This window comes from Ictidomys tridecemlineatus, chromosome 11, assembly GCF_052094955.1.
Source record: "Ictidomys tridecemlineatus isolate mIctTri1 chromosome 11, mIctTri1.hap1, whole genome shotgun sequence".
NCBI classification, from domain to species: Eukaryota; Metazoa; Chordata; class Mammalia; order Rodentia; family Sciuridae; genus Ictidomys; species Ictidomys tridecemlineatus.
The window spans coordinates 79,110,021-79,135,424 of record NC_135487.1 but is presented as its reverse complement, the minus strand read 5'-3'; the positions used below and the strand labels follow the sequence as shown (position 1 = coordinate 79,135,424).

Below are 25,404 nucleotides of genomic sequence, written 5' to 3'. Positions count from 1 at the left end.
TCTTATTTTTCTGACAATGGGCTACTTGGAAGAGTGATAAAATTAAGATAAAATTATTACTAATAAAATTTACAAAGATCATGGGTTAACTTTTCACTGTCAGATGGTTGGTGTTTATTAAGGCAATTAACTATTTTTGCATAAAGATATTTATTATATAACAGACAAATAGTTGGGTCTTAAGATGTTCCAAATTTGGTACATTTAACAACTTCAACAGCTCAACAGTCTTCTAACTTTTTCTCATTCATTGTTGGCCTTTATGCTTAATCTTCTTCCTCATTGTCTTTTGTGTGTGTGTGTGTGTGTGTGTGTGTGGTTTTTTTAAAAATTGATTTTATAATTTTTTTAAATGCACGACAACAGTGGAACGCATTACAATCCTTATTACACATATAGAGCACAATTTTTTGTATCTTTGTATATAAAGTGTGCTTACGTCAAGTTATGCCATTATACATCTACTTTTTTTGCATTACAATTCTTAATACACATAGATACCACAATTTTTCATATCTCTGTTTGTATATAAGGTATGTCGACACCCAATTCAAGTCTTCATACATGTACTTTGTAGGATGATGAGGATCACATTCCACCATCCTTGCTAATCCCCTTCCCCCTCCTTTTCCCTCCCAACCCACTCCCCTATATAGAATGAATCTATTCCTCCCATGCTCTCCCTCCCTACCCCACTATGAGTCAACCCCATTATATCAGAGAAAACATTCAGCATTTGTTTTTGAGTGCTAAGTTTATAAGAGTCCTCAGCAAGATGACCCATGCATTAGCATACCTCAAGACTATTATAAAAGTGCAGGCAGCAGAAGTCACAAAGGGTAGTACTATAGGCTATGGCTTAAATAGGATTTGTCCCTCTGAAATTCATGTTGAAGTCTAATTCCCATAATGAAGTATTAAGAGGGTGGTGTTTACAGGTGGGACTTCTGGGGGTGATTAAGACTTGATACTGTCATCAAGGTGGAGCCTTCATGAATGGAGACTAGTGGATTTATAAGAGAGAGACCAGAGGACACAAACACACACACACACACACACACACACACACACACACACACACTCTCTCTCTCTCTCTTCTCTCTCTCACTATGTGGGGCCATGTACCACCTGGGGATTCTGCCAGCAAGAAAGCCATCACCAGACGCATTCCCTGAACCTTGGACCAGAACCAGGAGTCAAAACAAATCTCTTTTTTTTTTTAATAACTTCCCCAGTTTGTGGTATTGTGTTATTAGCAACAGGAAACAAACTCAGACAGTCAGTAATAGCCAGATTGCCACTAATCCAGGCACCATGAGGCAAGGGACTACCAGAATCAGGAAGGAGAAGGCTTGTAGAGAAGATTTATAACCTTCTGTACAACTACACAGCCATCTGGGGAGACCCTGCAGGGAGGGCAGGAGATAGAAGAATCACTTCTTACCTCACTAGCCTGTCCTCTTTTAATCCTCAGCCTGAACTCCTCAATGGTTAAACCCAATGTGAAGTCAAAGAGCAATGGCACCCTTCAGCTTGCTCATATAAACCAGCCTTCTCAAAGAGCAGAAGGGAGAAGGAGAGAGATTACCCAGAGAGTTACACAGGATCTCCAGCATAGCAGTCATGCTGGAGTGTTGTGCCCTCAGGTAATCACTTCCAGTTACAAGAAGGAAAGTCTCTATTATTATTATTATTATTATTACTACTACTACTACTACTACTACTACTACTACTATTACTATTTTAAAGAGAGTGAAACCTTTCTCAGAAACTTCCCAGAAGTTCTCCCATAGACTTCATTTTCTGGGGTCATTGGGGTGAGGATGTACAGGAAGTCACTGTTAAGTAGACCATCAATGGTTGTGCATGTTATAAGAAAAACACATCTCTTTGGCAATTTTTTTTTAAATTTAATCTGACAAATGGCCATTATCAAAAATCCAGCTCATACCAAGTGTCACAAGGATATGGAGTTCCAGTCAGTCCCATAAACTGCCAGTAGGAATGTGAAATGAAACAACCACTCTAAGAAATAATATGGAAATTTCTTAAAAACTTAAATAAATACCTGATACCAGCTTGTCATTCCCTTTGTAGTTACTTAAATAGAAACAAACACATATAATGGTACAAATACTCACATAAACGTATTCACAATACCCTTATTTAAAATAAGCCCAATTGGAAACAACTCAAATGTCACTCAACAGGTGAACACATAACCAGATTTTAATATCCACACAGTGGAAAGCAACTCAGCAGTAAAAAGAAAGAACTATTGATGGTGACAGCAATGGGGGTGAATCTCAAAATAACTGTGTTGAATGAAAGAACACAGATCCCCCCCAAAAAAAATACACTGTATGGGTTTATTTAACATAAAACTCTAGAAAATAAATGAGCTTATTTACAGTGATGGAAAGCAGATCAATGGTTGCCTGGAAGAAAGGAATGAGGAGGGGATGGGAAGGAGCACAAGAGGGAAAAAGAAAGTTTTGGGGGTGATGAATACGATCATTATCTTGTTGTGATGATTTCCTGGGCCTATATATATGTCAAAAGGGATCAAAGAGTATCTTTAAATACATTAAAGCACATACATTAAAATAAATACATGCAATTGGTTGTATATCAATTATATCTCAAAGAAAGAGCTCTTTTAAAAATTATTCTAATAAAGATAAATGTAAAAACAAATACTTAGAAAAATCAAAATTAAAGCATTATATAAATCAAAGTATTATTTCATGATAATCATAAATTTCAATTTAAACTGGCATCTGAGTCGATAAACTGTTTCCTTGGTGAAGAATTCTCAGCCTGTGAAAAGCCTGTGAATGAATGCCTACCTTCAGGTCAACAGACAAAGCACTAAGAACAAAGTACTTAATATTGTCATAGGAACTGGCCAGGGAACATATAGAAAGAAAATATTATATAAACTACTTACTTGGTTCTTCCCTTCCTCCCTCCTTCCATCTGATTTATATATGTAGTTACTTCTGTAGCATCTCTTACTTGAACACTAGGCCCCCTGGCCTAATGTTTCATATTTACCTTTACTTTCATTTCTTACATTATATTTCTTTTCTATATCTTCCGGAAATTTCCTCATCTTCATCTTTCAACTCTTCCATTGAGTTTTTAATTTCTTCTATTATAAGTTTACTTTCTAGAGGCTTATCTTTCCTCTTTGAACACTTTTTTTTTTTTTTTTAAAAGGATCATTCCTGTTCTTGTTTCATGGTAGGAGTCGTTTCCTTACATTGTTAATGACTAATAACTATGGTGATATTTTTTTTTCTCTTCAAGTTCTTTTCTGCTTTCATCATCTCTGTTTCCTCCAAAGAGTTTTCTGTTTTGTTTGTTTTGACTCTATCTTTTTCTATCTAGTTTTCCACTGTCTGACCTTTGAAGGTTCATATTTAAGAACGACTGTTTTTAAAAGGACTGTTTTTAAAAGGACTAGTTGGATGTTCATAGTGTGAGATTGGTCAACCGTCAAGTATATGGCAGGAAAGGATAAATGTCATAGTCTTTGTCTTTCTTGGATGACAGTCTGATTCCTCAGGGTGGGATACCCTCAGGTGAAGTCCTGCTGCCCATGTTCTGAAGCCACAAGGGGAAATTGGGTCAGAGATTTTGGGGTCACCTACAGACATTTGCATAAGCTTTCTATTTCTAGTGTATAAAATCCCTGACCTCAACCCTTTCTCTCTGTATGGAGACCCTTTGCTTTGCAAAACTTGAGTCTTTTGCTATGGTGAGAGGAGCAGATAACCAGCGACAAGAGATCTGGCTATTGGATTTTTTATCAGCCTTCCTTGTTAGAGATTTCCTCCCCTCCTTCCCTATTTCTCCAGGGGCTAAGCCTTTGGGGAATTCTGTGATAATAAAGACCACACTGGACTTCAGCTTTCTCTGCTACTGGCTTATGATTCTGGTTTTTTTTCAGGTTCATGTACTCCTTTACCAGTCACACACTTGTTTCCCTGCTTCCAAACTGTGACTGTTATCTCCTCTCCAGATCATCCCCATCTGGGGTTTATGTCTTAAGAAATGCCTTTCTGTTGATTGGGTGTAGTTTCAGAGGGGCGTGATGTGAGTTGTATGAATTTCCATAAGTTAGAGATTTTCTTGTCTGTGGCATGGTTCAGATCCTGGTCCTCTTCTGCCTCCTGCAGCTCTTGCAATGCTGGGAGTCCCTCCACCAGGGACCTGGCAGACTGTCCAGATGCAGCAAGCAAGGTAGGGCAGATGACTTCACCAAGCTTGTCACTACAAGAAGATCAAGGGCTTGAATTATGTCCTTTTCTGTTCTTTACATACAGAATATGTATAAAACAAAGGCAGGATTATATGTTTTGGTGGTAATTAAAAGGAATCCAACTAAAATTTATTAGTTTTCGCACTTTTCTAGCCATATATGGAAATAGATTACATAAACACACAAGTAGATGGATAGATAGATAAGTATGATTGGTATAAAAAGGTTGGTAAGATTAAAAACTTCTTTTTTGTGTGTGAGTGGATGTATCTCAGAGACCTCCTCTAGCTAGAGGTAAGGTCTACACTTACCTGTTGTACCTTCCCATGATTATAGTGAAAGTTCAGTTTTATTATATGAACCTGCATGTATTTCTACAATATTACCTATGGACTGTCATATGATTAGATAGCCCCTCAGCACCCTTTGGGTATGTTCATCATAGAACTCTATAATGACCACACATTCTAGAACTTAACTGATCAATGCCTCGGGCTAACCAAGATTTTGCCACAATTCTAATGGCTTTGGAATTGTTGCAGCCTCATCAGTGATTTGTCTTGAGCTGTGACTCATTGTAAGGTACTTACAACCAGTAAAGAGAGCCAGAAAGATCTGCCCTTTAGTATAGGACATCTCTAGAGCTTCTGAGAGTTAAAAGTTGCTCTATGAATTTATTTTAGATACACAAAATAGGTTGTTTATGAGAAAGTTTGTTCTCAAAGTTAGTGAAGACTTTTGGCTGCTAATGGCCATTGCACGAGTAGATATAAATGTAATTCAACCATTAAAATCTAAACCCATAGAAGCAAGGAAATTCACAGTTAAAGGAGGAAATGGGTTGTGGAATGTTTTTCCAGCCATGAGGCACAATGGAGTGTGTTAAGGAATTGGAGACACCCCATAGTGGAAGGCATTCAAAGCATCCCTCATGTTTCCTCCCTGACTTGCAGATTTCTGAGCATTTACAGAACTGAATATTCCTTATAAAATACCAAATTTGGGGGCTGGGAATGTGGCTCAGGCGGTAGCGCGCTCGTCTGGCATGCGTGCGGCCCGGGTTCGATCCTCAGCACCACATACCAACAAAAATGTTGTGTCTGCCGAGAATTAAGAAATAAATATTAAAAATTCATTCTCTCTCTCTCTCTCTCCTCTCTCACTCTCTCTTTAAAAAAAAAAAAAATACCAAATTTGGAGAGGTGGTAGTAGGTAAAGAAACCCTCTGTGTTTTTCCTTCATTATTACCATGAGACTGGGAATGGAGATAAGAGGGTGGATTCGTATGGCATGAGAAAATTTTGTGCCAGTAATTGGAAACATCAATGTCCCTGCTGAATATTCCTCCAGGATTTCGTGTATCTGTGATGCTCCTGTACAAACCTCAGTGCAGGCAAAGCTATTGGACAAACAGAAACTTGTTATCCAGCACGCTGTGTTCAGTTTGGATGTACAAAGTTTGATTTCTTATCAACATGAGAGCTATTTAGAACAATGGAAAATTGTTTTCCATTTCTACTTTTCTCCACTGTGGAAAAATAAAATGTCTATTTGGCTTTTGTATGAGTGGGTAGATGGTGGTGAATAGAAAAACTCAGAAATGACCTAGTAATTCCCATCTTGTGTATATTTAGAGGTTTTTTTTTTTTCCTTAGAAAGCTCATTTTAAATACTTATTTCAAAAGTGTCAATCTTGACAGTTTTTAGGTTACCTTGTAAATATCATAATTCATGTGAAGGGCAAACTCATGATAGTAATGGGTTGCCTAGAAGAAAGTCTTTCCATTGCATGAAAATATAAAACTGTTGAGTAGATACATATAATACAAGAGTGAGCATGCATGCGAACTACATTCTAGAGAAAAAAATCTGAACATCTTCTTTCCTGATTTTTTTCTTTTTAAACAAATTTTTATCATATAAACTTGTGAATTCCACATTTCAATTTCAAAACACACAAAATAAGAGAGCACAAAATACAGGGAAAAGGATAGTTGACATTTTGAGAAATGAATCAGGTATGTTATTGATATCATGAAACTAGCCACATTTGTAATAAACCTGAGAGCCTGTGTTGGCCCCCACCATGATGTAAACATGTGGCTATATGCATCTAAAGTCTTAAAAATGACTCCACCCCTATCATCTATACCAAAAGAAAAATGCTTATAATAATACATATATTGACTTCTGCTTCCTAGTCAATAACAAGATTTATTGTCCCACTCTTCAGTCAATTTTAACCTCTTTGGGTCAACAAATCTTGATATTGATCTCAACAGAAGTCAATACCTGCTTATTACTTACCTCCACATTTAGAAGCCTACCAACAATTCTTATGGGCATTCTCTTGACAAGGAAAAGTGAATGCTCATTGTCTATTTTCTATACAAGATGCATGTCTGTGGACTTCATGTACAATGTCACTTTTATAAGTCTAAATTCAAATCTAATTATAAAACTAAATAAGGAAAAAAAAGATTGCTTCCAAAATCCATAGTTATACACTAGACAGAGGCTTAGGGTTATGTTGTAATTTCTTAAATAATAAAATGGTGATCTTTCATATTAACTATTCTCTGGACATTTCCAACATCAAAAATAATTAGGCAACAGGATTTTTTTTTTATCAACAAAGGAAGAACACAGGAATCATTTTTAACAGTAAAGACTTAATGCGTTTTTTTTAAAAAAGGTTAATATTCTAGATTATTTCCAATGCTTTTTAAACGCAAGAACAGACTGTAGTCAACTCTAGTCACACAATCTTGCAAATACCCACATGTCTGCCAAGTTCTAATATTTAAATGTTGAGATATCCGAGGTGTGCAACTTCCAGTCTAACCAAAGAAATTCTAGGTTAGATGACTAAGCAGCTTCAGGGAAAATGATTTCTTATTTGTTTGTTTGTTTGCTTGCTTGGAAACGGAAAAGAAATGAGGTTCAAGGAAGCAGGTCTGGCCTAAAGTCTTTAATGAATGTAAGACAAGTCCACCAAAGGCAATTATTAAAGCATCTCCAAAAGTTGTTTGTTCCCCTGACGAATGCAGTCCTGGTTCTAGAAGACCTCAAGGTGTGAAACAGCATCACTGGCCTACTCGACAGCCTTACCTTTTGAAATATTAAAAAGAAAAAACAGAAAACACCAATATGTACAAACCCAGGTTAGGCAAAGCAAACTATACTCCAGGCTGTTAGGAATTAATTTTTCAAATTCAATAAACAAGCCTCTATCCCAGACCTATGTTAAAATGCTTAAAATTAACAGTCAGGGATGCCTCTATTTCATGCTGCCCTTAAAATACTTTGCTTTCTCTGGATTGATTCGCAAGCATCTTAAAATCCACATTGAAATCTTACTTCTTGCAGCAGGCAAAATGCCAATAAATAATAACAAAAAGGAAAGAAAGAAAAAGACGAATGGAACCAGGTGATGACGTTCTCTTTGTCACCAGACCAAGTTGGCTGCTCTGTGGTTCTTTCTTCCAGATGGTACAAGTGTGAATCAAATTTGAAGAAACTGAAAACTGAATATTAGGGGAGAAAGAACACTTAAGTCATAAACTGTTTTAATCCCAAATTTATATATAATTTTTAGAATAATTTAGGAAGGTTTTCTAAAAGATGTGAAAGCATTATTCTTTCAATGGCTGCTACTTGCTTGTTAATCAACTTTTACAAGCTTTGCCTAAGAGAGCTAATTTTTTAAAATGGTACCACTAATTTCACATTGTGTTTCCTGAATGAATGCATTAACTTCTGCTACAAGTCTTAGTTTTATTTGCCAAAATAACCTTTTCAAAAGTGAAAAATAAAGTAGAGGAAAAAAGGAGGGCTATTGTTTTGCTGACTTCAAACTCCTTTTGCAAAGTTAATTTCTTCACTGAGTTTGTGACTTTGGGTAAAAGTCTAAGGCCATTTTGCAGGTTCAGCTCTCAATTCTTTCTCAGGAATCAGAAAAAAACAATGATTATATGCTTTACTCAGCCTGTTTCTATAACAAATACAAAAACAGGAGATAATCAATTTGTAATGAAAAAAGGTTTATTTAGGTTCACAATTTTAAAAGTTTCAGTCCATGATCAGTTGGCCTCAACGCTGGGGACATGTGGTAGCATATCATGGCAGGAGCATATGTTTGAACAAAATGCCACTCCTCATCCTTGGAAACTGAAAGAGAGGAAGGTTCTGGTGTCCCACGATACCCTCAAAGAGTATGATCCTCCCACTAGGCCCCACCTCTTCAAGTTTCCACTACTCTCAAGAAAGATCCAACTAAACTTTTAACAGATGGGCCTTTGGGGGACTTCCCAGGTCTAAACTGTAGCATTGTGCACCCTGCCATTCAACTTGGCAAGGATGGACATGTGAGAGTTTATATAAACAGAGTATCCATGAAACAGCTATATTGTATGATGCTTGAAAGGTTAATTTGTAAAGGAGTTATGAGAGATAAAAATGAGAAATGCTTTCACAAATCTAGTACAATTGATCAATTGATTTTTTATTTTTTGTACTGGGATTAAACTCAGGGACACTTAACCACTGAGCCACATCCCCAGCCACATCCCACATCCCTGTTTTGTATTTTATTGAGAAACAGGATCTCACTGAGTTGCTTAGCACTTTGCTTTTGCTGAGGCTGGTTTTGAATTTGTGATCCTCCTACCTCACCCTCCCAAGCCGCTGGGACTACAGGCATGTGCCATCATATCTGGCATACTTGATTCTTTGGGTGAATAATTCTTTGTTAGAAGAGAGAGGGGCTATGCATACAGGATGTTTGGTAGAATTCCTGCTCTCTGCCCTACAGGATACCATTAGTACTCCTCTCCCAGTTGTGCCTACCAGGAATGTCTCCATGTGTTACCAAAAGTTCACTAGGATTAGAAACATCATGCCAAGATAGACTTTGTGTGATACACATAAGTAAAACATTGAGAGATATTGCAGAATCATCTACTCACTAAACATCTATATGTATCTATGTAACTATCATGACAGACTGACAAGACTGATGGCTAGTTTGGATTACCATAAGCTAAAATTAATAAAGACAATTACTAACCCATCCCTCCAATGTTATTTGTTCCACTGATGAATCAAGTCCTTGTTCGATAAGATCTTTAGGTGTCAAACAAAATTATCAGCCTTCTAGTAAGTGAAAAGACAAAATACCCAGTTCTTAAAAGCCAAATCCAGAGTTCATATAAGGATTAGAATCTGAGAATTTTAGAGCAGGAAAGAAATTTGGAGAACTTTTATGCACACATTTTCTTTTTTCAAACAGACACAGAATTTAGCCAGAGTATGTGACTTGTCCAACATCACATAGTTCATTAATGGCAAGAGACAAGAAAAGAGTACCAAACATCAAACTCCCAAATCCAAAGTTTTTTCTCTATACCAAATTGTAGTTCTATTCACTAAAGTAGATTACAATTTACACATGGAATTTCTTTTTGTCTTAGACATATATTTAAATTTAAAAGATGGGAATAGTAGAGATAAAATGTACTTCAAAATTAAGCAAAAGACCTGCAGCATTGATTAACATTTCAGAATTAATTTGCCTAGACTTGGTCTTTAGTACTACACATGTTCAACTTGAAATCCATTTTAAAGCTCCTTGTCACTTTCTTTTGGAAGATGTTTGGGCATTAAGTAATAGAATATTCTCAGGTACTTTCATTTAAATATATTTTTATCTCATAAAATGTATTGTTCCTTTGAATCTCCTTCCACTTTTCTCTGTAATTCTCCTAGATTAAAAACTCATGTTGCCTTTTATTTATTTCTTTTCTGTACACAGAATATCTAAACCATTTCTAAATCCTATCGATGCCATTTCTTTATAGTCCTTATGAAAAGCAATAATTTTTTTTTACATATCCACTACCATTACACTGTAGAGATCCCTATCAGTATGTATCTAGATCCATAAGCTAGGCCAACTTTATTTCACCATATTTAGTCTTTTCTCCATCTACTACTCAGCCTACTTTGTGAAGAATCACCTAAAGATTCTTAACATAATATTGATATCACAAATCTATCAATAAATAAAACTTCCTTGAAAATTCCTGGGTCCAGGCAATATTCTGGGCAGAAAGAATGGATGAAAGTGGTAGGATGGGTTGTAGGGAGAGAAGAAGTTTTAGAGCAGGTTCTGCTTCTACAAGTTTTTATTTCATTTTAAATCTATCCTACAGTCAACTAAAATGCTTAATGCAAGAGCACATAGGCACACAAATAGGTAAATATGGAAACTTGACATTTGCCATTTCAAATTCCTGAGATGATTTATCCTTTCTGATTTCTAGTTCAAAGATGAATCTTACTGATAGCTTGAAAAGAAATAACTGTCCATGTGTATTAACCTTTATAATCCTCCTTTTGTGATAACATCAATAGTTTGTTCTTTTTCATGTGTTCTTATTGCAGGAACAAATTTTGCAATGGTAACATCAATGTGCAACAGTAGCTGATGCCACCATCTTGCTCTTTGCTTGCTTTCAGTTGAAGAAACAATTGTATGAAACAGACTGACTAATGAGCAGATGGCTAGGGAATTTTGAGAAAAACCTTCTACTTCTGCAGAAATCACTGTCCCAGACCAATATATATTCAGTACTATTTTAATCACTTAATCTGGACTTCTTTTCCTCTCCCTTTGTCCTTTTCTCCCTCCCTCCCTCCGTTTCTCCCTCCCTTCCTGTTTCTTCATATTAGGATGGAATACAGACCCTTAAATGTGGGATGGCAGGACAGAAAGATGGGAGACTGTGAGGCTCTGATGCCCTGTAAGAACTGAGTCAGTCTGGTCTAAGCTTAGATGATGATTTAGCAATTTTACTTAAAGTTATGCATTCTCTCTATCTGTTGAGGTTGTCACTCTGGGTCATAGACACATTATTAGAGTGATCCATCCTCAACATTTTTAGAGACATCTTCTCCTGGCACTTTTAGCCCAGGAATAACAATTGTATACAATATCACTGCACCTGGATCACAATCGATGGGCTCAGGGCTTAGAACCTGAATCAAGATGGGTTCACTGAAACCCCTTTCCTGAAATGTGACCTTTAGAGTAAGAGTTTTGGCACTCTGTCTTATATCTAAAAATTTCAAATATAAATTAATCCAGAGCTCCTCAGATGATTTCATGACATAGAATGGAGTCAATTGGTTTATACAAAGATTAAAAAAAAAAATGGAACAGATCAATGAAAAGACGCATTGATTAGAGTTAAAGGGAATCCTGACTGTTTTAGTCAGCTTTTGGCCACTGTGACCAAAAGACCTAAAAAGAACAATTTTTAAGGAGGAAAAGTTTATTTGGGGCTCACGGTAAAACAGTTCAGGACACAACACTCAGAAGCAGAGAGAGAAATTCATAGGGACAAAATATATAACCCAAAAATAAGGCCCTGGGGGCCCACCTCCTTCAGCCATACCCTACTCACCTACAGTTAGCATCCAGTTAATCTGTCCAAGTGAATTAGTGCACTGATTATGTTAAAGCTGTCATGATCCAATCAGTTCACCTCTGAACTCTCTGATATCATTTCACACACGAGCTTTTGGAAGACATCTCCTATCTAAACCATAACACTGACTGTAAGTCCCATGATAGCTTTGGTAGTTCCTCAACCCAACTGCACATCTTGATATTTCCCTAGCTTAAATTTTCTTTGATTCTGTGAGACATCCTGTTCTTCTCCCAATAAATCATATTTTTGTAATCATTTCAAGCTGGGTTTGTGCCATCCACAATTAATATATATGCCATGAAAACATTCTTCCTTCTGCAAATCCATGAAATAAAAATGTTGTTTTGAGTACAAACTATTTGAAGATCCATGAATGGTTAAATAGCCACCCTGCTCTGAGCATACAATTGTACATGTGTGCCCATACACACACACACACACAAACACACACACACACACACACACAGATGTTGACAACTCTGCCAACATTAAGTTTATATTTTATCCTATAAAAGTGAAGGCAACAAATGTCAGAACTATTTTGGAGCAAATTAGAGGTCATCATGTTGTTATTTGGTTCAAAACTTTTACTTCTATCTCATTATTACTAGAGAACAAACTCTTGAGCCTTCTGTCCATGGCCTCTCACAAGCCACCCATACTATTTTTCTTTTCTACCAAATTTCTACCTGTTCTTTCTCAACGAGGTTCTTTGGCCATGTTTCCTGCCTAGGAGGCTGACATCTTCCCCTATACCTTATGAAAGTCTTGGCTGTCCTTGTTGCCAAAAATGGCAAAACTTGATTTTAAGGTTGGTTATAAGTCTGAGGAGGCCCTGTCCACCTCTGGTCTTTATTCTGAACACAGGCCAGGGGAACAGTTATTATCTGGTATCCTGCCAAATGAGAGTCACCAAATTTAACAAGCAGAAGCACAAAATGCAAATTAAATTTGAATTTAAGATAAATAAACAATGATGTTTTCAGCATAAATATGTCCTATGCAATATTTGGGATATAATTATGCAAAAAATATGGTGTTTATTTGATGTCACTTTAACTGTGTAATGCCATTAGATTCATGAAAGAAGAAAAAAGAGAAAATGATGTGACTTCCTGAAGGCTTTTAAATCTTTTTTACAAAAAGTGGCACATGACACTTTTACTTATGTCTCATTGGCCAAACAGAGGACTGATATCAATGGGGTAAGAGGTATCATCTTCCCCTAGAGACAGACTTATCAAGGAGCTGCAACATTATGATCATAATGCCATCTACTAATGTCAACCCTCTGTGTCTGTAGGTTCTGTATTTTCTGTTACAGGAAACCAGAGACTGAAAGTTTTTAGAGGAAAAGAAAAGAAATACTGTACCAAAATGTGTAGTTTTTTTTTTTAATCATTATTCCCTAAGCAATACAGATCACAACTGTTTACATAGTATCAGGTAATATTAATATATAAATTATTGCAAGTATATGGTACATGTATGTAGTTTATATTTAAACACTATGCAATTTTATATATGGAATTAAGCACTGTAGATTTGGGTTTCTCCTGGATTTTTCCTGTGTCCCTTGCCTCCGGCCTCCCCAACACCTCCTTCTCAGGGTGAGCATCCTTCTTCATGCATATTAGCAGACTCTTCTTTGCAACTGTTTTTCCCATTAAAGGCATTCCTTGTTTGTATTCACTACATTTCAGAAGACATGTCTGCAGGGGAGAGGGCAGTGGTGAGCAGAGAGATGGGATGGTTGGACATCAAATTTTTCTGGTCCCCAAAACATTCCTCATTTGGCCCAAGGTCTTACATATATTCAAACTCTTTCCTGAAAAACTAATTGCAAACATGTCCTTTGTCTGTCCCAGAAGTCATTGTTTACTTAGTACATTGCTCCCATTTCATTTCCAAGGTCAATCATCATAGAATCAGATCCCGGAAAAAGCCCTGAATACAATAAATACATTTCATTGGCACAGACTTTTTTTTTTGCTAGGTTTTCTTTTCAGTTCAAGGCTGTTTCTAAATATTATTTTCCTGCAACAGTATAATGTGCTTCATATTCAGAGCTTACCTAAACAGGACATTTGGCTAATGAAGTGAGATAATAGGGAATTAAATGGTTTTCAGTGTAAAAAGAACAACATTATTTACAGGGTATATTGCCAATTAATGGAAAACATACTTTTTTTTTCTTTTTTTAAAAACACAAAATGATAAGTTCCTCAACCACAAAGTTCATTCCCAACTTGTGATATGGTGTGATCACATGGGATTTCCTAACTCAATGCTAACCACACAATGGTAGCTCTTTAATATTGAATCTGGTGACATAAAATGAAACTTAGACACCAGCTGTCACAGTTCCTGACTACTAGTGTGAACGTATTGGCAAAACATATGATTATCTGAAAACACATAAAATTTCAAAAATCTTGTGTGTGTGGGTGTGTGTATTTTTTAAAGGTGAAATTATTTTATCACACTGACATTAGTCCTATGAAGGTGAAATAAAATATGTGGCATTTGCTTTTAAGCAACAAAGATTGATAAAATATTTGAAATGATGGGGAAAAGCTTGAAGACATTGAAATACATATGAAAACCAACTATGTGCTGCAGGCCACAATAAAGCTTCTTCACCTCAATATTAAAAACTCATTCTAGTTTAAATATACAAAGTATTGATAATTTCTAGCTTTGTTTAAAGTGTAAAATTGAAAAATTTTGGCTTTATATGTGTATGCATGTTTTTATAACATATTCAAATTATCTTGTATTCCGAGAATAAAGGTTCCTAAAGTAATTTAAGGAGCAGCATTTTAAGTTTATGTAGTTCCAGGGTGGCTGAATCTGGCCCAGGGCTTTCTACCTCCCACTGCCTGGCCTTGGGAAGTTCTTTTTTCCGTCAGAACTGAGAATCACACCCTTCCTCACATAAGAGTTCATACAGTCACTAATTATTGGTCTGAGTAGAGACCCCAATGCCTAACCCCTTATAGGGAAGAATCCTGGGCTCTAGTAAAACATGGGACGTGCTTAGGTGGAACAGAACTTATATTGGGTCTTTTTTGATTTTCAAGTCCAATGCTCATCTACTTTACCAGGCTTTTCTAGCCTTTTAATTCAAAGCACATACATTAAAATGATATTTAATTTTTGCATGGCATTATTAACATGAATATTTCATACTCATTATTCTTACCAATAATATTACCAGAGAGAGAGAGAGAGAGAAAGAGAGAGAGAGAGAGAGAGAGAGAGAGAGAAATAGTCTTCTTATTATACACAATTATTTTGTGACTAATTCAAGTGAATTTGGCATTGTTCTGAATAGACATTTGATGTTCTCAGTTGCCTCAAATGGTTGTGGGATGAGGAGAGAGAGAGAGAGAGAGAGACACCTATGGACTCTGGAAGGGCACAATGTGTCTCTCAAGCACTCTGGATACTCTTGAGTCTGAGGCTCATCAGTAACCTGCCATCTGACAATAAATCTACCTGAACCAGAAAATAGAAGGACACTGAGAACTAGAAGACAGAAAGGACCCAGCATCGCTGTTAAACACCGCTTTCCGGAAAAACTGCATTTCAAACTAAAAAGGTTTTTCTCAGCAAGAGAAACAATAAGAGAGGTAAATAGGGAGCCTACATCCTGGGAACAAATTTTTACTCCTCACACTTCAGATAGAGCCCTAATATCCAGAGTATACAAAGAACTCAAAAAATTAGACAATAAGAAAACAAATAACCCAATCAACAAATGGGCCAAGGACCTGAACAGACACTTCACAGAGGAGGACATACAATCAATCAACAAGTACATGAAAAAATGCTCACCATCTCTAGCAGTCAGAGAAATGCAAATCAAAACCACCCTAAGATACCATCTCACTCCAGTAAGATTGGCAGCCATTATGAAGTCAAACAACAAGTGCTGGAGAGGATGTGGGGAAAAGGGTACTCTTGTACATTGCTGGCGGGACTGCAAACTGGTGTGGCCAATTTGGAAAGCAGTATGGAGATTCCTGGGAAAGCTGGGAATGGAACCACCATTTGACCCAGCTATTCCCCTTCTCGGACTATTCCCTGAAGACCTTAAAAGATCATGCTACAAGGATACTGCCACATCGATGTTCATAGCAGCACAATTCACAATAGCTAGACTGTGGAACCAACCCAGATGCCCTTCAAAAGATGAATGGATAAAAAAAAAAAATGTGGCATCTATACACAATGGAATACTATGCAGCAATAAAAAATGACAAAATCATAGAATTTGCAGGGAAATGGACAGCACTAGAGCAGATTATGCTTAGTGAAGCTAGCCAATCCCTAAAAAACAAATACCAAATGTCTTGTTTGATATAATGAAAGCAACTATGAACAGAGCAGGGAGGAAGAGCAGGAAGAAAAGATTAACATTAAACAGAGACATGAGATGGGAGGGAAAGGGAGAGAAAAGGCAAATTGCATGGAAATGGAGGGAGACCCTCATTGCTATACAAAATTACATATAAGAGGTTTTGAGGGGAATGGGAAAATAAACAAGGAGAGTAATGAATTACAGTAGATGGGGTAGAGAGAGAAGATGGGAGGGGAGGGGAGGGGGGATAGTAGGGGATAGGAAAGGTAGCAGAATACAACAATTACTAATTGGGCATTATGTAAAATTGTGGATGTGTAACCGACGTGATTCTGCAATCTGTATTTGGGGTAAAATTGGGAGTTCATAACCCACTTCAATCTAATGTATGAAATATGATATGTCAAGAGCTTTGTAATGTTGTGAACAACCAATAAAAAAATAAAATTATATAAAAAAAAGAAAAAAGAAAAACTGCATTTCACCAGGTGCTCAAACCTTCGGGGCTTGTTGTCCCACAGGAGAGGAGCAGCTAATGGTTCTTCATTCAGTTCTGAATTAAGTGCTGAGAATATACAAAGAAAGGCTTATCTTAGCAATACCTGTTGTGTGGTTTCAACTTCAGGGAATACAATGACAACAGCAGGAATAGCTCAAGGCATTAGTGGTAAATAAAGAAGTGAATTTTCTGTTTCCTGGCTTCCTGTTTTAACTTCCTCCCCATCTCTTCTGGCACCCCTAGTGCCCCAATTTGGTGACACATTCCTTCATTCTTCTGAGGCACTCCCCGCCATTGAAGCTGTGGGTTAAAAATCTGTTGTCAGGTAAGGATCTGAAATTGTCATTAATTCTGAAGTGTAAATGACTAACAAAATGCTATCTTCTGCAGGAACATTTGAAATTTAACAAGACAAAGACTTAAGCCCAACAAATCAGGGATTTTTTGTTTTGTCTGGTAACAAACGTTTTTTTTTAGGGACATCTTCCCTGTGTACTTCTGTCACACTGATATTCCCATGGGCAAGATAGTTAAGCGTCATCCTTAAAAGTTGTCTAAAAGTTGTCCATACATAAGTCTAGCAGATTTGATAGGTTTTAGAAATCAAATATCCAGAATGATAGATCCACTTATGGCTGAACAAATGAATTTTGTCTCCCACAAAATAATTTTATTTATGTTTGGCCTTGATGTGAGGAACCCTTTAATTTTTTTTTTCTATTTAAGTAGTCACCATTCCCTTGCTCATCCCTCTTTGAGAGGCAGTGTCTCTATCCATATCTCTTCCTTTTGATAACCTATTTCTTCACCAAGATCATCCTCCATCTCCAGGCTGATGCCCAGAGCCTAATCCCAGGAGAAGGATCATGCATAAATGCTGTTTGATAACCATAAATAGCATAAATGCTCCACTTGCCCTTTATCCTGACCAAGACCACTATTTTTTTCACATTCCCAAAGCACTTTGTAAACTATGAAATGTTAAACAAAAGTGAATGCACATAATCACCTTCTCAAATTCATCTGGGGCCAAGAGACACTGACATTGGGTAATCAGATTTTGGTGGAATGGATTATAAAATGCAAGTCAAATGAGAGGATTTGTTAGTGTTTGCCAAGATGTATTCTTAAACATTTATGTATTTTGATTATAGCCGTCATAAAATGTTTACATGTATAACTAGGGCATTGAAACAGCCCTAGAATAGGGCAGAGGCAAAAATGTGAAAAGAACATTATGGTTTAAGTTTTGATTATTGTATGACGAAGAATTGAATTGGGATAATCTCCAGCAATATTGCAAACTGTAGAAAGACCAATGAAGCAAAAGAACACATAGACTCATGCCTACTGCGTTTGGCAGGAAAATTGCTGAGGTTAAAAAGAAAATCATGGAGTAGAATAAAACCTGTGGAAGAAGAAGGAAATGAATCTTATATGTTTCTTCAATTTGAAAGGGAGGGCAATATTTCCCATTCTGAGTGGACACTATTTACCTGTTCACTAGGATATTTTTGAGGACGTCCATGGTTATTCTCTGAACCAAGCAACATTTACTAAGTGAGCACTGGGTGTGTCAATGATCTAAAAATCATTATAATAATCAATATAGAAAACTGTAAATTGATCTCACTCTTGCTGAGCTTCTACCATTTCTGTAAAGTGTCTGTCCAGTATTAGTGATCAAATGGCCTTCCATCAAGAAGGAAGAGGTTCAAGTGCTTAGGAAATAAAACAGATGAATACATTCTTATGTGTGTTTTTATTCCTCCATCAAAACCAATATTTGAAAGAAAGATGCAGACCAATATAGTCAGAAATAAGGAAATGAATCGCCAAAGTTGCAAGAAAAGACTTTTTACAAATGAGATGCTGTGACGAATTTTCTCCCTGGATGGTAGTCTGAGAAAAAAAAAAAAAAAAATCTAAGCTTAAGGCTGCATGGAACCAAATTGTACAGGTGCTGGAAGCATTTTGCCTTGAGGTATCCTGCCAAATAAGTGGCTTTCACTCTACACTGAAGAAAAACCACATTCTTCCTCATACTCACCAAGAAAAAAAAAAAAAAAAGAAAAAGAAAGAAAGGAAAAAAAAATCACACTTCTATTCAGAGCCCAAGTTGTCATCAGAAAGAAAAAGGTTGGAGTTCATTTGTCATGTGCATTTCTATGGCTACAGAGATAATTGGGTTGATTTCATCTAGCCTTTGCTTCTCTCGCATTTTAATTGAAAAGCCTCCAGAGTGTTAGAAGCACAGAGCTGGCCTGAGACTTAAGGAGACTTCTCACTTAGGCAGCAATGGCTCCAAATGACAACAGGAAGGCAGAGGAAGTAAGTAGTCTGTGCCACCAAGAGCTGCTGCTGGACCCTTACAGGAAAAGTCGACGGCAGGGATTTGTATCTGTTTTCTGCTCTAAAACACTGGTTTCCCTTCTAAGTTTAATTGAACACGTTTATCAAATCATTTGTGTCACAGTAAGTATCTGAGTTTGGGACAGTTATCAGCCTGCAGAATTTAAAGTGTCGGTTGATTAAAATGAAAGATTCAAGGTCAAATGGCATCAGAGAAAGCTGCAGTAAAGCCAGCCTGCAATTTTGGGGTAGTGTAAAAATGGGCATACATTTAACATCATTTTCATTTTTCATCATCGAACGCATCCCTATTAAAACTTTGCAGGTTCAGTTGGTCAAGTTTTATGATTGAATGCACTCTCTAAGCATGCTCAAGGTGTGCTTAGGAGATTAATTTATAAGCTCTTCTAACTCTGAATCTCCAAGGTTTATTCTGTCTATGTGTTGTTTGCATAATGCACTTTTGTACAGCTAAAGCATTACCTATAAAGGGATTATTTTCATATTCAGCACATTAAAAATCTAGCTCAATTCACAGATCCCATTCTCTGTTTATGCCTGAGATAACAGGTGAAACGTATCTCATTACAAGTGTCCATGAAGCAAACATAAGAACACGAATGTTTGGGGAGAGAATGTACCCCTACTGAAATTAATTCCCCAATGGTTTTATTAAAGTCTGTAAATTGCATTATTTTCCCATCATATTTGAAATATTGCCCTCCCTTAATGCCTGCTCTAACCCATGCCATACTATCTTCCCTGGAGTGTCTAGACATGGTGTCTTAGATTTATGTGTATGATCTCAGTGTGTTACAACATCACTCCTGACTAATGCATTATTACAATACTTACAGATATTCCCAAGTGCCACTGTATTGATTAGAAAATCACCAATCTGCATATGCACACCATCTGTGCTGCAGAGAAGCAAAACATGCAGGATGACATTTGCCTTATTTGAAGGAAGATTCAGAAACCACTAATAGAACGAAGGGGGAATTCTCGTTTGCTGGGAAGGGATTTGATTTTTTAGAATAGGGGGAAAAAAGTGCACAATATGAATTTTTATAGAACAGTACAGTCTAGAGCATTTAAAACTAGTCATCCTTCTCCCTCTTCAGGTAAATGGAAAACCCAGGTCACAGGATGCAAACACCATGCTTAACCATTTAGATCCTGAAAATGATACCATGTTAGGACCACTGGTGCCATGAAATTGATAAATCTCAGCTCAACTGCAGCAGCCCTTTGGTAGAAAAGCTGCCTGTAGTGAGCGGTCGGTTGTGTCTCAGTGGAAAGGCCGAAAGCGTGCCTGCAAAAGATGAATGAGACACTCACCTACTGGGCTGAAATGCTTTTAAAGGACAGGAATCTGTTTATCTTTGATTGATTGTTCAGTCTGATACTTTCCTTTATAAAGTTTATTGACTACAAGCACATAAATCAAAGAAAAACAAATCACAGGTTCAATTTTGGGGGCATTGACATCCTGCCATCTCTGCAGCAACTGCTCACACAAGTCAAGGGGGCAGGAAGAAGGATGCAAGTTACTAAGGGGAAAATCGCATGATGGAAATGGCCACTAGGAAAGCCTTACCTTATTATTCTCCCAAAGGCTCTTTAGATGGCAAATATCTTGATACATACTACGGTGACAGTAGTGTAGGCAGCTGTTGGAATACAGATGGTTAAAAATAAATTTTCAAAAATACTTCTTTAGCAACAATTAATTGCAAGCAAGATACTCAGATCTGCCATTTTTGAATGTCCCCTAGTATTGATCACCTATTTGTCTCCAGTCTTATTTATTAAAGGGCACTTATTTAAATTGCTCTCATCCTTAAGGAAAAAATAAAAATAAAACTATCAAAGCAAGAATGATAATCACCTTTGAGTGAACCAAAGGATAATAGCAAGAGACTCTAGCCATGTCCCCTCTTAGTCCTGCCCTAACCCAGTGGAGGAAGCATGTCCATGCCAGCCTGACCTAATAGAACTGTCCACATGGATTGTGGGGTAAAGTCTAACCATGGTATAATCCAGAAGGAATTTTGCCGGTGACCCTAATAACACATGACATTGTGTCTCCTCTAAAACTAAGTGTTCATGGACTGTAATATCTTCAGAAATGGTATCTGTAAAGCTGCAGTTGTGGCTCAGTGGTGAATGCTTGTCTAGTGTGTGTGTGACATACTGGGTTCAATCCCAGTGCCACAAAATAAATAAATAAAAAGAATAAGTAAAATAAAGGTATTGTGTCCATCTAAAACTAAAACTAATAAAATAAAATAAAGAAAGAGAGAAAGAAAGCAAGAAGTGGTGTCTATGTCTGTGTGTGTCTCTTGCCAAATTTGGCCACACCAACAATCAGTTTCTCACTGTGACAAGTAAACAGCAACATTCTCACAATTAAACTTTTGAAATACCCTTGGTACATGCTTAAAAATTAAAAACAAACAAACAAAAAACAAATCACATAATTCTCTGTGTATTTCTCAAATTTATTGTCTTCAATTTCTTGCTTTTTAATCCATTGAAAAATGACCTATAGGGCATCTTTGGATTCAGAGTGATGGTGTTAGTTTGGGTGCATAGGACTGTTTCTGAACACATCTGTATTTCAAGTGAAATTGTATGTGGGGACCCAGGAAATTGTCCATAAAAGAGGACAATTAATAGTCTCATATAATATAGTGTGGCCACATGTAGGAAAGTCCACCTACCACCCCAGGTAGCAGGAATCATAGTATAATAATTGAGCCTTGGAAAGTAACGCTAGACTGATTGACAACCATGGTAGACAATTGTGGAAAGAGTTAGCTGCTGCAAATAATACAATTCTTATATCTTACTTTCAGGGACTTGGAGCTCCTCACAAAGCCTTCCCAAGAGCAAATATCACTTTCCAGTGGTCACCACTGGCAGAGCCACTAATGAGGTCTAATTGGAGTGACAGAGCCGGCCTGCGCGCATTAGCATCTCGATGTTATCCCAATTAAGGAACAAGATACAACAGGGTGGGCATTGTTTGGATACCAGTGCCCTGCTTGGGTGTGCTGTGAGGAACAAGGCCAAAGGCTGAGTGCCTCCAACCAACCAATGTGTGACCTAATTGCTAATTGATGCACAACCTTGGGTGGCCTGCTGCTTCTTAATGATGTTTGAGACAGTTTGGGGTCCTAGAACAACAAGCTTGTCTTGGAACAAAGCCAACAATTTATCTTCATTTATCGGTGTTTTATCCTTTCAGGGGAAAAAAAAAAATACGCAGTGCGGGATGGGAATAGGAATCACTGTTCTGCATCGAACTGTAAGTAAAAGAGGCTCATTGGGGTTAATGGGGAGACAGTATAGGCTACTCTGGTGCGGAGAGCAATGTTAGGAAAGATATTTCTGGAGCATTAAGAGGTAGAGGAGAAAGAGAGAAAGGGGAAGAAAGCACATTATAGTTTAAAGAGGAGCTCACAGCACGAAATTTTTAACATTTACGGAATTTATCTTAGGACCTGCTGCCCATGGGCATGTCTTCATTATCACTTTGCCACGGTCCATTTCTGGTCTTCACATTCTTAGGGAACTGTGGAATGAATAGGAAGTTTTAGATGAGTTATGATAAGTGAGAAAAGAGGTCTGTTTCTGAAAAGATGTAAACAGGGATGGATTGAAAAAATTTTTTTAACTCATCACTTCATTCATTCATTTTGTAATAATTGTTCTAGGCTTGGGCTTACGGGGTGGACAACACTTGACGGGATCTCTGGCTTCACAGACTTTAGACAGTCAGCAGAAAGGCTCATGGAATACAATGAAAGCAACGATGGCTGATTTTTATCAAGTCTCTTATGACATGCTAAGCAAAGAGAGAATGTTAACTTAATCCAAGAATCAGTTTCCTGAGGAAGTTCCGTGTACCCTGTGACACTGAGGAGACAATCCTTGGAAAAAAAACGACTTATATTTTCCCTTAGAGCCATATAAAATGAAGTTTGGACTGGTCTTCATATTAAAAAGTAGTTTTCTATAATGAATGCTATAAAGTTGATTTCTATGTCATGACTGATTTAAATGCAAAAGATGTAGATTGCTGAAAAAAGGTGAACTAGAAAAAGACTGTCAGAACAATTTAAAAAAAAAAGGAAGAGAGGCAGAAAGAAGAGGAGATGAACAGAAAGAAAAGAAATTTACCCACAGTCAAGGGGGACACCCATCAGGAGACATTAGAAGAAAGAAAATGGCAGATACAGATGAGAAAGAAGTAGAAATAGAAGAAAGAATAAAGATGGCCACAAAAGAGCAGGCACTGAAAAAGGAATGATCGCTCCTGGGGGCAATTCTTACTCTTCTGTGAATGGATCTGGCTGGCTCCTGGGTTCCTTGCAGTTCATTTTCTAGAAGTACTTGCTGATCTTATTGACTCTCTCTTTGGTAAGGAAGAGCTGGTCGTCCCCTATTTACAGCTCTTTCATTGGGACAGAAAAATAATGATTTCTTGACTTATTTCCAATAAAGTAACATAAATGACAGCTTGAGAATTATCCCAGATACTTTGGCCACAAAAAATTAATTACTACCATGTTCATGGCTCAGTTCACTTATTTAACGAATATTCATCATTCAACAAATATTTAGTATACTAGTAAAAACGTTGTGCAGAATATCATAGAAGGAAAATCTTTAAGCCCCATAAACATTTTTTTTTCAATGTCCAGAGAACCATAGTAAAGCTACAGCTTTTACTTAGGCTTCTCTATTTACCTTGCTACTTTCACTATATCCTATAATATTCTCCTTTCTATCCTTAGCCAATCCAACTTTCCCTTACTTTTCCATACATCATTCAGGATTCATGTGCCTTGGAGAACAGTTTCCAACAGTCCTTTTGTCCTCTTAAACTTTCTTGTGGTCATGAGGTCAGGTTACCATGATCACTGCTGATGGGTGATGCTTTCACTTCTCACAGAACCATTACAGTGGCAAAGTCACTTTCAAAGGGGTGGAGGGAATGTTTTCCTTGCATTTATTAGGCTCAGAAGGAAGTCCCATGGCATAATGTACCTGGAACCCCAACTGCATGCAGCAGAACCTATTTTTATTCCCATTATTGGTTAACTTTCAACTTTGGTGGGTGTTACTAGATTGAATTGTGTCTCATTCCAAAATATATATGTTGATGTCCACTCTCATTATCTCAGAATGTGTCTGTATTTGGAGATAAGGTCTCTAAAGAGATGATTAAGCTGATATGAGGCCTGTAGGGTGGGCATTGCTCCAATCTGACTGGTGTACTAATTACAAAAGGAAATTGAGGGACTCAGAAAGCCACCAGGGATGAGTACACATAGACAACACATGGAGGAAGCAGTCATCTGCACACCAGGGAGACAGACCTTAGAGAAACCAACCTTACTAAACAAGTTGATAATGGGTCTCCGGCCTCCTGACCTGAGAGAAATAAATTCCTATTGTTTAAGCCACCCAGTGTGGTATTTCATCATAGTGACCAGAAAGAGACCTGCACCAGGGTATTTCACACCTATGGAGTTATAACAGGTTGCTTTATAACTGCTACTCTGGGTTTTACTCACTGTTCATAATTAAGACTTGGATCTCTTCTGGCTTTTTGTACTAATTCCTTTTGATAGGTAACAGGCAGATGTGAGCAGTAGGAACATGAGTGTTTTAGTCAGCTTTTCATAGTTGTGACCAAAGACCTGACAAGAACTGCACAGAGAGGGAAAAGTCTATTTGGCTCACAGTTTCAGAGGTTCATTCCATGCTCAGCTGATTCTGAAGCTCTGACCCTGAGATGGGCCATAGCATCATGGTAGAAAAGCCCAGCAAACAGGACACGCCCATAAGGAGGCAGAGAGAGCTCCACTAACCAGTGACAAAATATAAATCCCAAAGGCACACCCTCAGTGACTTACTTTCTTAGCCATACTCTACCAGCCTGAAGTCACCATCTAGTTAATCCACATCAGTGGGTTAATCCACTATTTAGGCTGCAACTCTCATAATGTAATCATTTCACCTCTGGGTTGCATTATCTTATGCAAGAACTTTTGGGGGGACACTTCATATCTAAGCTGTAAAATGAGATGAAGGAAATAATTCTATAAACTAGATACCCTGTGCTGTCTCTCACATGCTTTCTTTTAGAAAAGCAATTTACCTATAGCCCTGTCTGACTTAAGTTATTGGGATATGCTACATTCTTTAGCAAACAATCTGCTATCTGCAAGGAGAAATGCAGGCCTGAAATACTGCAAGGAAGAACACAAGTTACTCTGAAGTGGGGAATATTGTAACCTTTCACAGACCAGGTTCCACAGCTCAGGCACATAATGTTAATTCCCCCTAAACATAAAATCTCTTAGAATAAGTTCAAATGAGAATTGGTCATTATGGTTCAATGTAACCTAGA

General features: G+C 37.3%; 1 long non-coding RNA gene across 1 annotated transcript; it reads left to right on the top strand.

Annotated features, from left to right (window-relative positions):
* Window positions 1-22,151: 22,151 nt before the first annotated feature.
* On the top strand, window positions 22,152-23,503 carry LOC144367735 (uncharacterized). Its single transcript, XR_013427261.1, has 2 exons — window positions 22,152-22,290; window positions 22,700-23,503. It is a non-coding gene; the product is annotated as an uncharacterized LOC144367735 (long non-coding RNA).
* Window positions 23,504-25,404: the final 1,901 nt, after the last annotated feature.